The sequence below is a fragment of the Myxine glutinosa genome, chromosome 6 (genome assembly GCF_964187855.1).
Source record: "Myxine glutinosa chromosome 6, kmMyxGlut1.1, whole genome shotgun sequence".
In the NCBI taxonomy this organism is placed as follows: Eukaryota; Metazoa; Chordata; class Myxini; order Myxiniformes; family Myxinidae; genus Myxine; species Myxine glutinosa.
The window spans coordinates 92,344,279-92,359,073 of NC_136266.1; the positions used below are offsets into that span (position 1 = coordinate 92,344,279).

At 44.5% G+C, this 14,795-nt stretch overlaps 1 protein-coding gene across 2 annotated transcripts in view; it reads left to right on the forward strand.

Annotated features, from left to right (window-relative positions):
- Positions 1-853: 853 nt before the first annotated feature.
- Positions 854-14,795, forward strand: part of LOC137430078 (chloride channel protein 2) — a 183,094-nt gene continuing 169,152 nt past the window's right edge. Inside the window, exon 1 of one of the 2 annotated variants that reach the window (XM_068120607.2) lies at positions 854-974. The gene's annotated coding sequence lies outside the window, so the exon portion shown is untranslated. Of the gene's footprint in view, positions 981-14,795 lie in introns of both variants that reach the window. The other variant, XM_068120606.2, reaches the window with a different exon arrangement.

Below are 14,795 nucleotides of genomic sequence, written 5' to 3' on the forward strand. Positions count from 1 at the left end.
ACGGCGGAGTACGTGTTCGTCCGCCACGACGCCCACCGGACACCGCTGCGGCCCCGGTACGACGGGCCCTTCCGCGTGCTGGAGACCGGGGCGAAACACTTCACCCTCGACATCGGCGGTACTCCTGACCGCGTTTCCGTGTACCGCCTCAAGCCGGCCCACCTCGACGTGGACCACCCCCCGCCAGTGGCTCGGCCCCCGCGGCGGGGCCGCCCCCCGGCGGGCGGATCGCCGGCACCGCCCGGCCCCGCCAGCATGCCCCCCCCCCGGTCCTGCACCCATCCCAGGTGCCGCCGGAGGCATCCCAGATGACATCCCGGCATCCCAGACGCCGCCAGCCGCCAGAGGGCGCTTCGGCCGGGTCATCCGTTTGCCCCGCAAACTGACCCTTCAGGTGCGCGGGAATTCTGGGGGGGCGCGCGTGTGGCGGACACGATGGCGCTGGCACGGTGTCATCGTTCCGCGCACCAAGAGGGTGTCGGCCACGCCCGAGGGGTAGGCGTGGCCTCGGGATATACACGGGGCGCGCAGCCCCGAGCACCTCAGTGCTATAGTTGAGCTTTGCAAATAAAGACTCTTTTTTGGTTACCTGCGTTGTTGCTTCTCTTCTTGGCTAACAAGTCGTGCGCATAGCACCGCACTTCAACAATACATTTTCATGGGGACCTGAAATATTACAAACCCTCCTTTCGTTTCGAGTTCCTCCACTGTTTTCTTCTTTGATGTGTTTCTTGTATTTGTTTGATTGAATCAAGTGAACAAAAAAATAAACGGAATTGAATTGAACCGGTGACTGAGTAGGCGGTTTCAAATCGAAATCACGTGGTGGTTCTCCACCAATGGAATCGATCTCGGTGTCAGTCGTTTGGTAAAGTGCTTCTTTCCGGGTAAATTTCCTTCACTTGGTGAAATAATCTTCCCTTCGGAAGGGTGAATGTTCACTTGTCGAAAACTGCAGCAGGACATCGCTTCTTGTAAGTGTACGTGTATGTATATACTTCTGTCAATGTGTTATATCGCGTTTATTTATTACGTTCGCAGCTTTTTGTTCAGTTTCGTCGGTTCGAGTGTGAATCTCCGTATTTTGTTTCTTTTTTATTATTATTATTATTCTTTGTGAGGAAGTACATGGGCTGTGATTTAAAACCGAGGTTTTTAGTTTCTGTGTTATTTTTAAGCCTCTCATTTTTGTCACAAAGTCGTGAAGTGTCCATGCAACACGAAAGACGATCAAATCTTGCATGCCTACATTGTTAATTGTAAAAGTACATTTATTCCCATTTTCATCGTCATATTTTTTGACCTTTATTTGCTTTTTAAGGTTTTGCTTTTTTCGACATTGGAGACTCGGACCGTGTGGTATTTTTTTATGAACACTTGAAACGTTATTTGTGGTGTATCGCTTAGCTCGGTTGTAGTTTTATCCGCCTCGCTTTTTATTGTTTTTTCTGTGAAAGCTTTTTGGCTTGCTCCTCGTATGAAAAGTGAAAATTCATAACCGCAGGTTTAGCAATATGTGCAACAAAATAGGACAAGAGATGGAACTCTTGACTGACCTGTTTCGAATGGAAACACGAATCGTGGACGAGGTGATTCAGATTCAGTTATTGACGTTCCATCACCAATCGGCTTGCTATCGCTTGCCAAGGCGGCCGTTCCTTATCAACCGTTTCGTTGGAGTGCTTGCTTGAGTGCTTGATTAGTAATGGGACACACCCTAGGGGCCTAGGGCCATCCGTAAACGTGTTCATTTCACCTGATCTATGAGTGGAGAGTTTGTTGAAGGAGTCAAATAGCAGGACCAAGGAATTTTAATCCTGAACGACTTGACACCTTGTACTCATGTGGCAGCTGTTGTTAAAAAGCAGATACAATGCATAAAAAGAGATGCTTAACTGATTCCCCTCCCTTCCCGAAAGTTGCAACTTTGTACAAATCTATAATTCGTCCAGGTCTAGTGTTACATATTTATGTGAATGTATGTGAATTACTATTCAGGTCTTTGCTTATCAATGTGTAGTCGATTAAAGGTTGTTGTGATTAAAGGGTCAGGATCCCTTCTGAGAAAAAGGAGACCGGAAACGGAAGAAGAAAAGACACGAGGTCCTGGAGAAGCGACGATTCTTCTTCTTCCTCGCCGAGCTCGGACGCGAGCGGTATCGCTATTGAGCAACGTAAGAAAATCGGCGTTTAACAGCCCGTCTGGCGAGAGGAGTTACCGGGACGTGTAACTACCCTTTGACACGTCAAGTCACTGTGGGTTCGTGCACGGAACCAAGCGTCCGGCACAGTTCGCCTCACCGTCTACAAGGCCGCGTGTTGCTTTGCCCGCTTTGCTTTACCCGCTTTGCTTGGCCAGGAGGTGTGCGCTGCAGCCGTTGTTCCCGGTACGGGACGTGCCCGGTGGAAGCACGTCAGGAAGGGTCCGTTCAACCGCCCACGTGCGGAGATCGAACTACAGGAGTACGGAGACATTGAGAGAGACATTGACCATGGAGGGAGTCGGGAGTGGGGCTCACGTGAGGAATGTATAAGATGGCCATCTTAGAGTTACTGTAGATGAGTTTACATCTTTGTAAGATTGATTGCTGATGGTTGATGGTTGTTGATTGCTCGGGAAATATATCCTTGATTATTCTGGATCCTTGGTGTGGGGTTTCTTATTGATTGGAATTCATATTGATTTCGTTACGAACGCGCATAACTAATAGATCTTTCTGGCGGAGTTCCTCTCACGGTCCGGGGGTTACCGAGACCAGGTAGTCACCGGGAGGACCACGTAACACTAGAGTATGCCAGTCCCGCCTGGAGTCTGTGGTTTAAAAAGGACATATTCTAAATTTTAAACTAGAAAAGGGGAAGAAGTGATGTTTACCATTGTGCACGGAGTTTACTGCATAGTGTTTAAATCTCTTGAAGAAAGGAGAGTAAATGCCGATCAGACTGAAAAGTCCAAACAAATATCTTCATACTTACTGTAGAGACTAGAAACCAATGCTTATGATGCCCTTGTTACTGCGCTGGTGTCTTAGTTACAACCTTTGTTTTCCTGGCATTTTCTTGAGAGAGGACATTGAATGAAGCTGGCTCGTGGCACGTATAGAACCAATGTCAGAAACGTTTCTTTTTACGGTGTAGCCCACAGGGCAAAGCTGTATAGAACAGTGTTTGTCCGTCCGCATGTCCCCCTCAAACGTATTCCAATCAGAGCTGAGGATCTGGTCACATGACAGAGTGATGTGATTACGTCTGATATCATTACGGCGGTACGGTGGCTTTCTCCGCACACTGCCATTTTGATTCCAATTTCCTTCAGGCCGAACATATCGTTGAACCTGTCATATATCACAATCGCCATGCTCCACCTTTACGTTTTTCATTCAGTGTGAAACACAAACAAACCGATTGTTAAAATGATCATCAAATACCGAAAGCATAGACTGTTACGGCTCTTCCAACAATACGGTACGTATAGGCCTGAGGCTTCATGCTTCACTTTCGGACCGCTTTGGACAAATTAAGCCCAGGTTTCTTAATACAGAAGTGGATCGCTTCAGTAGTATCGTTTTCGTAATAATAATAATAATATAGTAAATATAACCATAACACTTTAATCCCAGTGCCATGAATGGAGAGTTAATGGATTGAAGTGGTGTATGTTTCATGAATCAATGATGAACAGTGTAACTGCGGATTTAAGGAATTGGCCTCGGTTTATTTTATTTTATAGTAATATCATTTTCATAATAATGATAACGTAACGTTAATATTATAATAAATGTAATCGTAACACTAATCCCTTCGTAGTGACTGCAAAGTTACTAGAAGTTAAAATATCTCATCTATATACAGTATATATATTGTTACGGAACCCAACGTCGGCCTATGGTTCCCCTTTTGAGGGGGGATTAGTCCCCTCGTTTGTGACTGACCGACGCGGTCCCTGAAGCTGCACCGCGACCTCCGGAAAGGCCGGTGCACAGCCTCGTTCGCGACCGCGGATAAGATGTTCATTTGCCGAGCGGATGGCAGCCGCGGCACGAACTGTTACCAAGACTAACCCGATCCTGAAACGTTGGCCAAAATCGTGCCACAGGTGTCCAATGAGGGAAAAGACAACAACGACGGATGTAGAGGAAAGAAAGGCAAAGGGTAAGAAATACAAATATGATTTATTTACTATTTACACAATTGAAAGAAACCAAGGAGGAGGAAGGATAATAAAATAAAAACAGAAGAAGAAGAAGCAGACACAGTGCACCTTAGCTTACCTATTCAGTCTTACTTAGTACCCAGGACAGAACAAACAAAAGACAGACTCACACGAATGGGGAATGAAGGCAGGAGCGATTGGCTGGAAGGAGGGGAAGGTCCCACTGGAACCGGAGCACGGTCAGGCCGGGAGTGAGCAGCCGCCGCCCCCTTCTCGATCGGCACGTTCAGCAGCCGCCGTTCCTTCTCGGCCACGGTCGAAAACTGCCGTCGAAGCTCAAAGCTGTGGTGGTTTAAAGCTCATGGGACATCCCTCTCTCCTCTCCTGGATCACGCAGCTCGTCTCAGGTGCGTCGCGTGCTTTTTAAGCGCTCATCCTCTGTGCTCATCTCCGTAGCTCATCTGGACTCATCTCCGGTGGGGGCGTCTCCCGCGGGTTATATAAGCCCCACCCTTGAACCTTCGCGAACCTACTCGACGGTTCTCCCCACGCCCTCTCAAAGCCAAACCCCTCGTTCTGGGTTGGTCGGCAAGGGCTGGCTCACTCCTCCCCTCTATGACGAGGTGGAGACACGCCTTTCTTCTCCGAGCCGACCGCATGCTCAATGGAGGCAAATGATAAGGTATGCCATGGATTTATATTGGGTGCCACGGAGATTTAGGGATTTTTTGATGGCATATTATGATCAGTTTTGGATGCGGTTTGTGACACAGTCCTATGTAACAGAGTGGCAGAAGTTGGAAGTGGGGATCCCGATGGGATGTACCATCTCCCCTATTTTGTTTGTGCTGGTTATGGAGTTGTTTATACGTGCGGTGAGTGGACATGGGAAAGAAGTGGAGCTAGCCCCTGGTCAGAGGTTGCCAGCAATGTTTGCTTTCATGGATGACCTGACAGTTGTCCAATAGTCCGCTGATGCAGCAGTAGAGGTACTGGGACGACTGGAAAGGTTGATGCGGTGGGCAAGAATGGGATTTAAAGCAAGAAAGTCGAGGAGTGTGGTAGTGAGACGAGGAGTGGTGGATAACATGCACAGGTTTGAGCTGGGAGGGGAGGTGGTTCCATCATTGGTAGAGGCCCCTGTGAAGAGTTTGGGAAGATGGTATACAGTGGAGTTGAATGATGTGGGAAGAGTGGAGGAGGTCAGAAACAAGCTTTTGAGAGGTTTGAAGAGGATTGATGGATGTGGTTTGCCAGGTAAGTTGAAGGTATGGTGTTTGAAGTTTGGATTGATGCCACGAGTATTGTGGCCATTGATGATGTATGATATTGCAATTGGGCATGTGGAGAGGATGGAGGTTGTGGTGAGCGGGTTTGTGAGGAGGTGGTTGGGAGTGCCACACTGTTTGACGAACATTGCCTTTTATGGTCAGGGTGGAAAACTCCAGTTTCCCTTGACATCATTAACCGAGGAGTTTAAGGTGGTGAGGGTGCGGGAGTTCATGATGTTGCGGGATTCAAGTGATGCAGTGGTAAAGAATGCTCTCCCAGAGAAGAAGGGAAGTCGGAAGTGGAATGCAAGAGCAGAGGTGGACGAGATGGAGGAGCGGTTGCAACAGGAGGAGGTCATGAGGATGGTACAGCATGGGAAGCATGGCTTGGGGTGGATGAAGCATGAGCGATGGGGAAAGGCATGTGTGAAAGAGAGGAGGAAGATGGTTGAGAGGGAGGTGAGAAGAAAGGAAGAGGAGGGGAGGTATGTGAAAGCAGTCGGTCAGGCACAGCAAGGTGTTTGGAGTAAGTGGGAAGGTGTGCGGGTGAGGATATTGAAGTGGCAAGAGATTTGGAGGATGGAGCCAATATTGTTGAATTTCCTGTTGCGGGCAACGTATGATGTGCTTCCGTCACCAGTAAACTTGAGATTGTGGGGGTTGTTGCAGGAGGAGAGATGTTATTTGTGTGGAGGTGTGGGAACAGTGCAGCATGCACCGAGTGCATGTTCAGAAGCATTGGCGGCAGGACAATACAGGTGGTGACATGATCAGGTGCTGGCAGTGGTGGTGCAGATGGTGCAAAGGGGTGCTGAGGTCGAGAGAAAGAAGAGTGGAGAAGGAGACTGATGGGGGAGAGGTGTGGTTTGTCAAAGAGGGCCAAGTGGTAAGAGGTGGAAAGAAGAGGAGGAGGAGGAGGAGGAGGAGGAGGTGGAAAGCAAGAGGGCTGTCAGATGCTTGTGATTGGCAGGTGGTGGCAGACCTAAAGCCACAATTGGTATTCCCAGAGGAGATCTGTGTGACAAGGTTGTGGCCTGACATTGTCATTTGGTCAGGTGCCACAAGACAGGTCATCTTAGGGGAATTGTCGGTACCTTGGGAAGAGAACATGGAGGAGGTGCACGAGAGGAAGAGAGGAAAGTACAGTGAGCTGGAGGCAGAGTGCCGGGTGAAGGGTGGGCGAGTTTCGTGTCAGCCATTTGAGGTGGGGTGCAGAGGGTATATTGGCAATTCCTTTTCTGCATTTCTTGCTCGGCTGGGAGTGTGTGGGACAGAAAGAAGGAGGATGTGTGACAAGGTGGCACAGGTTGCCTTGAAAGGCTCATTTTGGATATGGAGGAAGTTTATGGAGGCACGTCGAACGGTGTAGGTTGGTTGTGTGGGGTGTTTTTTTTTTTTTTTTGCTATTATTATTTCTTATTTTGTGTATATGAGTGAGTGGGTGAGGGTGTGTGTTCTTGCATGAATTAATTTTTGTATGAGTGTGTGTTTTTGTATGTTGAGTGGTGTATGTTGTAAGGGTAGGTGGTTGGTTGGTTGGTGTTGTGTATGTGTGTGTATGAATGATCTGGTGTGTTTTGTTGGTGAGTGGTGAAGGGTATAAAGGTGGGTGTTTGAGTGTTCCACCATGTTTGTTTGGTGCTGTAGATTCTGGATGCGGAGGTGTTGTTGTTGTTGTAGTCTGCGTTTGCACTGGCTGGGGGTGGGGGTATGTATGCATCCAGGTGTAGTTGCTGCATGTGGATGTGGATGTGTATGTGCCCCTGCTGGCCCACCTTAGCTGACTGTATCGAGGTTGAAGGGCCGAAACGGGATGATGCTGAGGACCTCGACTGAGGACCCGGTCAGTGCGGCATACTTGTGACCAGGTGTGTTTTGAACTTTTATATATATATATATATATATATATATATATATATATATATATATATATATGTATATATATGACTGTAAGAAATAGTAGAAACTCCACAGTACGAGCAGGGCGTCTCATTTGCATTGAATAAATAATCGTTAGATTAAATAAGACGCGGACGTAGCTTCAGGACGTCGATCTTTAATTGTCGACAAGCTTTCGACCAACAAAGGTCTTCTTCTGAGTCGGCCCCAAGTCGACTTCCGTTGAACTTGGGGCCGACTCAGAAGAAGACCTTTGTTGGTCGAAAGCTTGTCGACAATTAAAGATCGACGTCCTGAAGCTACGTCCGCGTCTTATTTAATCTAACGATTATATATATATATATATATATATATATATATATATATATATATATATATATATATATATATATATATATATATATACATATATATATATATATATATATATATATATATATATATATATATATATATATACATACATATATATTTTGTCACTGTCATAATATCAGTGGAATTTCTTTTTTTTAGAATTTCTTATAAAATAATTACAAATAAAATACAGAAATATCTAATTTACACAAGTGTTCAACCCCTGAGTAAATACTTTATAGAAGCACTTTTGGCAGTGATTACAGCTTGGAGTCTTCTTGCATATGTCTGCATCAGCTTTGCACATCTGGGTTTGTGGAGTTTCTCCGATTCTTCCTTGGAGATTTGCTAATACTCTTAAGTTGGATGGTGAGCTTTGTGAACAGCAATCTTCAAGTCTTTCCACAGATTCTCAATGGAATTCAAGTCTGGGCTTTGGCTGGGCCACTCATGGACTTTCAAGTTCTTGTTCTGAAGCCATTCCAATGTTGCTTTGGCTGTATGCTTGGGGTCATTGTCCTGTTGGAAAAGGTCTTTTGCACTCTAAAACAGGTTCTCCTCAATGATTTGCCTGTATTTGGCTCCATTCATTGTTCCCTCTATCCTTACACATCTTCCAGTCGCTGCTGCTGAAAAGCATCCCCATAGCATGATGCTGTCACCACTATGCTTCACATTAGGTATGGTGTTAGATGGGTGATGAGCTGTGCTCGGTTTTCGACAGACATAGTGCTTTGCATTCAGACCAAACTGTTCAATATTCAGCTCATTAGACCACATAATCTTTTGCCTCAAGCTCTCGGAGACTTTCATGTCCTTTTGCAAACTCCCGGCATACTGTCATGTGCCTTTTCCTTATGAGTGGCTTGAGTCTGGCTAGTCTCCCATAATGCCTAGATTTGTGAAGTGCTGCAGAGTGTTGTCCTTCTGGCAGGTTCTCCCATCTCGGCCAAGGAACTTTTTAGTTCTGTCAGTGGTCATTGGATTCTTGGTCACCTCCCTTACCAAGGTCCTTCTTTCCCAGTTGCTTAGTTTGGTCAGACAGCCAGATTTAAGAAGAGTGAGTATTTCCATATTCTTTCCATTTATTGTTGATTGAGGTCACTGTGCTCCTGGAAACATTCATCACTCTAGAAATTGTTTCATGCCTTTCCGCAGATTTATGCCTCCTCACAATTCTATCTCGGAGTTCTATGGACAGTTCATTAGACTTCATGGCCGAGTTTCTGCTCTGACATGCACTGTCAACTATGGGACCTTGTATAGAAAGGTGCGTTTCTAAGTCGTATGCAGTCGATTGAATTGGCCACAGGTGGACTCCAATCAAGTTGCTGAGACATCTCAAGGAAGATCAAAGGACATTGGATGCACCTGAGCTCAATTGGAGTGTCATAGCAAATGGGTTGAACACTTATTGACAAGATATTTCTGTATTTCATTTAAAATGAATTTATAAAAATAATTCTTAAAAAAAAAATCCACTTTGACATTATGGGGTATTATATGTGGGTAACAAAAAAAAAAAGCAATTTAATCCATTTTAAATTGAGGCTGTAACACACAAAATGTGAAAAAAGTCAAGGGGTGTGAATACTTTGTGAAGGCACTGTAGTACTTGTAATTCTCGTGTAATGATGACTAAGGTTGTTTAACATGTAAACGTGCAGTATTTCCATGTGTTTGGCTACATAAGTTCATCTGGTTAAACATTTGTCATGTGGGACAATTTAAGGCCATTTATTCCATAGTTTTAGGGCCAATGCAAGCAGGCAGGCTGACCGTAGTCATGAGCAGGACGTAAAGCGATTTGATACACCTGCTCAAATACCTATGGCTGAGCTGAGAGGGAATTGAACTAGTGGCTGACACCATCATGCTTTATCATGCGGTACAATTCATAGAAGGAGAGGTGAGAAAAATGGCAGATGATGAAAGTTAGTGAAGGCCCTGGCCACATTGTGGTCCGACAAGTGTATGCAGAGTCACTTATGTTCTTGTAAGTATAATTAAGTTGTGGATGTAAGGCTTTGCAAGAATTGACAATGCAAGGTATAAATAAATTGCTGTTTCAGTGCATGGAGGAGTCTAAAATTTTAAAACAATAATATAAAAGCTCAAAGATGACAATTTAATGCGACAGAGCAGGTCCAATTATAAAATGAAGAATGTGTTTTACATCACAGTCGACTCCTTTGTGGGAGAAAGATCAGAAACGATGGGAGTTGGCTGTTTGAGTTTGGCCGACTTTACCAAGTATTCGGCTGTCCCTGATGTAGCGACTGCTTCTGGCGATGTACTTGGACAACTGACTAAATCTTGAGATCTACAACCTTTCCTAGAGAATGACGGCATTTCTATTGAAATGGAATCTTAACAGGATGACGGCACTTCGAGGTGCGACCTTCATTCTCTGGTAGATCCACACCTTCAACAAAGGCCAGGGTAAGTTATTCCATAAGTGGCTGACGAACCATTTTTATGGTAAATTTTTTGCAATATTGGTCTTTACTTTTTTTTTCTGTTTCTTTTCAGGTTTCAGGAAATCATGTGTGACATATATATGGAAGGCATGAACAGATGGTGCAGAAGATAGCGATGATGCGAATGAGAAATGCAAGAAAGATTGCCATAAAAGTGCATGAACTTCAGGCACGGCACAAGTGGACCGAGCTCATGGTTGCTCTATGAATCACAGCAGCCAAATGCTGTCTGTCTCTGAAACGGAATAGTAAACGAAAATGCAACTGTGAAAGCAAAACGCAAGGCAAAATGTCATTTTGTTGTGCCTGTACTCTGTTAATAAACATGTTTACTTTTTTCAACTTCCCATGTGCTGAGCATCGTCATTAATTTGTACAACATGATGGAGGTTTTGCCAATAATTCAGTAATTTGCCAGTTTGTGGATTAATACAATAGATCTGTGGTTATAAAGTGCCACAATGCCTAAAGGAGGAAAATGATCCATGTTGCACTTGTCCTATTAAGATAATTTGGAATTTGACCAGTGCTGTGCCACATAATTGATAAGAATCTTGTACCCTGATACAAGGTGTTTCAAGAGAGACAGTGCAGTAGAACCTGTTGTGCAAAAAGACAAGTCGTTCAGCGTAAAGTATTTATTGTCAGCTGGTGGGTATCTCATTGCGAAGATTTAGGCAATTATGTTTCCCCAATCCCAATTTTTTTCAGAGTTAACCTGTCACACCCCTTAGCCAACAAAATGGCTTCCAGATAAAAACCGATACCACAATTTGAGCATACATACTACCTGGGGTTGTGATACGAGGACTATTCTAACACTGTGTCAAGTCAAAATTTAGATATAGTGGGTGTTGATCAAAGTCAAAATTTTCAGGGCCATGCTTCTGGCCTATTATAAGGGGTGAGGTCGAATGGTACCAAGCTTCTGTCCTACCTTGACCATAATACTCCTCCACTTCCGCCTGTCCTCAGCCATCTCTCTCCACTCAATATCCGCTCCACCTTATTGATATCCCTCCTCACACAATCTTCCCATCTCACCTTCGGTCGACCTTGTTTCCTCCTACCTCTTTGCCGTTCTCTCTTCCTCCATCCACGTCAAGTGTCTGTCCCATTTCAGTTGGATTTTTACCACTCTCACCATCAAGGTCACGTGACTACAATCTGCACACCAATCTCCTCCATCGTTTCATCCATCCTCCTATCCACCCTCTTCACCCACGGAATCCTCTTGACCCAGTTGTTCTTGCAGGCCTGCAAACTACTTTGTTGTCGCTCTGTCAGTGCCATCGCTTCCAGACCATAAATGTAGGCTGGCATCACTGAAGCCGCCAAAACTTTCCCTTTCAATCTTCTTGATATTTTTTCGGTCTGCCATTACTCCCTCCACTCTCCCCCACGCATTCACACCCTCTTCAAACCTCTTCTGTCTCTTCTCTTTCGTCATATAGAAGGTTAAATGCATAATTAAAAAAATTAACACCAGTTAAATGCATAAATGCACAATTTTAGCCCTCACCTCAAGTGGCCTTAATTAAAAGCTTTGTGGTGAGCGATGTCTCATAAAAAAAAATAAAAAATAATAATTATACCGGTAAGTTGCTAAAGCAATCTAACATGCAAATGTTAAAGGTGCTGAATTAGGGCTTCACAATTACATCGATCAAGTCAGGAAAATCTTGTGTTTGTGGGTTCCCGTTGAATTTTGGTCAACAATTCTGTATCAAAGTCGGCATTTCGCAAAGGTTGAATGTCTTGATAGGCCACAGATGGTGAGATTTGGTATGGATGACACCACTCCAGCAGAGGATTAGGGTGGGACGATGGGAGGTTGGTACGCACAGAAACGAGCAAGATTAACACTGCACAGAGACGGGCAGGATTGGAAAGGTATGGGAAAAACACAATAACGAGTGTTATTATGTCATAATTTGATAATAATAATAAAAAAAATTCTTCTATTCAGCCACAGCATTGTTCAAGCAAATGTTAGGAAGGAGGACTTTTTTTTTGTCGCTTCCCAGAAACGACAGTACATGGGATTCCACCATTTTGCTTTGCAGGCAGGATGCATGTACGTGGAATTGCATGTTGTTTAATTTCAAAATGGGCATGTGTATTGTAAATGCAAATCGGACATAGTCATCCCCCTTGACACTGCCAGTCCCGTCTTACTGGCCCTTAAGGTATGGAGTAAATATGGCAAACCAATGTAGTGCTATAATTACCAAAGATCAGAGGGGGGAGCTCTGGCCTAGACTGTTCTTACAATGCTATTGCCTCACATTCTGTGAGATAGAGTGGATGTACCAACAATTTTTTCCAGTGCCTTTTAGGGTTTGGGTACATGTACCCCAACTGTCCCATAGGTATTTGATACTCTTGAGTCGACTGACGTAAGCAATCCCCTCAGCCCTCCTAAATTAAAGTTGCATTTATATTGTTTCCATGACTTTTTAATGTGTGTGCTGTATAGTTTTACTCTTTAATAGTTTTACAACTGGATTTAAAATTGAATCGTAAAAAAGAACATTTTCCTTTCCTGTTCCCCCATCTTGGCATCACTCAGTCATTGTTATTAAAAACCATGAATTTGAGAATATCAGGGTTTAAAAATCTGTCAATAATTTGGTTTGAAAATATTTAGCCAAGTCAAAATTCATTTTCATCAAATAATGCATTAACATGACTTGTATATTTAATAATAAAAATAATAATAAAGCAAATGAAAATAGTACTTCACAATTCAGGATAATAATAATATTTATAATAATAATAAAATAATCTTTTTTATTTATTTTATATAATTCAGGATACCAGTATATCCAAACAACCGTAAAAAGTTGTTAAATATCCATTCCCAAACATTAATGTTTTTGAAATGTCTTTATTGGTGTTGCTGTGACATCCATGAAATGTCCATCCTCTTTTGGGCCATGTTCTCCAGAGCATTTTATTTTATTTTTAAATAATATGTATATGTATATGTATGTAAAAACGAGACCGAAAGTCTAACAGTGGCATAGCCGGGCTTGTAAAATATAAACCACAATCACACATGATTAGCTTTTTAAACAGTTGCTAATGCTGTTTATAACTTTAAACAAAGTAATTTGGAGGAATTCAGACATCCGTGAGGTAAGTTTTATTTACAGAACTGAGGGAAGATCTACTGTAATCTAGATTATACCTCACAAGGGTTGGGTATGTACAGTTTTGTTGGAAGAGACGTAACGCCGATGCTTTCGTCGATATTTGATGGTCATTTTAACAATCGGTTTGTTTGTGTTTCACACTGAATGAAAAACGTAAAGGTAGAGCATGGCGATTATGATATATGACAGGTTCGACGATATGTTCGGCATGAATGGCATATTAATCAAAATGGCGGTGTGTGGAGAGTCAGCTGCCGTAATCACATCGCCCCGGAATGTGACGAGATCCTCAGCTCTGATTGGTATACGTTTGAGGGGACATACATCCATACTATTATGAATTTTGGGTAGGGCATATATAGATCCAGGTAGATCTGCATAGGTAGGTGCTTCAACTGTCTGGCTAGGGAATCTCGATGTAATAAGTTCTGTGTAGCCCGGTTATCGGATAAGTTGGATATGTGTACCCGCCCCAAGGGGGCGGGGAATGTTAAGTACTTGTAGGGATTATGCTAATTCCCCGGTGTGTCATTCGCTCTGTGATCATACCTGTGTCCCGTATGGCAATGCACTAATAGACATTAGCTAGGCCTATCAGCACCACACTAATTAAATTCCCCTCCGCCACGATAACTTACGGAAGAACAGACAGGAAGCGACCATGCACTTGGGCTGACAACACCGGCATGGCGACAGACATTGCACAGGCAGGCCGAGAGCCACGTTCAGGAGGACTCGTGATTGGCCGGGGGAGGGGCGAGTAACAACCAGGTCACCAATTGGCAGAGTAAGGAAGGTGAAGGACGTGCCACACTGATTGGCCACCGACCGATGACGTAACGCCAAAGGCACGAAGCGCTCAGCCAATCAGAGAGGAGGGCGCGAAAGACGAGTAAGAAGCTACGCACTGGTTGGAGGGGAAGAGTGCTGACGTCACGAGAAGGCCAGTAAAACCACTCGCTGGCCGACATTTCCTCTCCTCGTTTTTGGTTTCCTTCCTGCCAGGACCTCTGTTCCTTTCTCTCCCATTTGGAATTCTTCCCGTTTGGACCTTTGCATGTTGGGCGACGACGAATGGTGGAGAGACGGTGGAGCGCCGACTATCATCCTCCCCTGTTCTTGCTCCTGGTGCCTGCGTACGAGTGCTGTGGCATGGGACGGACTGTGCAGCGAGGCCGGTGTTCGCGCCAACGACCGAGCGGTTCGCGCCAACCGGAGCTGTGGTCGGACGACGTGCTCGGACCTGACGATCGCCGACATCACATCCAGACAGATAAGACGCACCACACAGAACACAACGTTTGTTTTATTTATCCTTCCATTTGTCCACCACTTCCGGTCCCTCGAGCGACGAGGCTTGCTTCGTTCTCTCCACGGCATCAAAGTTTGAGTGTTTTCCCATTCGTGTCTTTGTCAAATTTCCGCTGGGTATTTTGTTGTGTATGTGTTATTGTGTGTTTCTATTTGGTTTTGGTTTTGT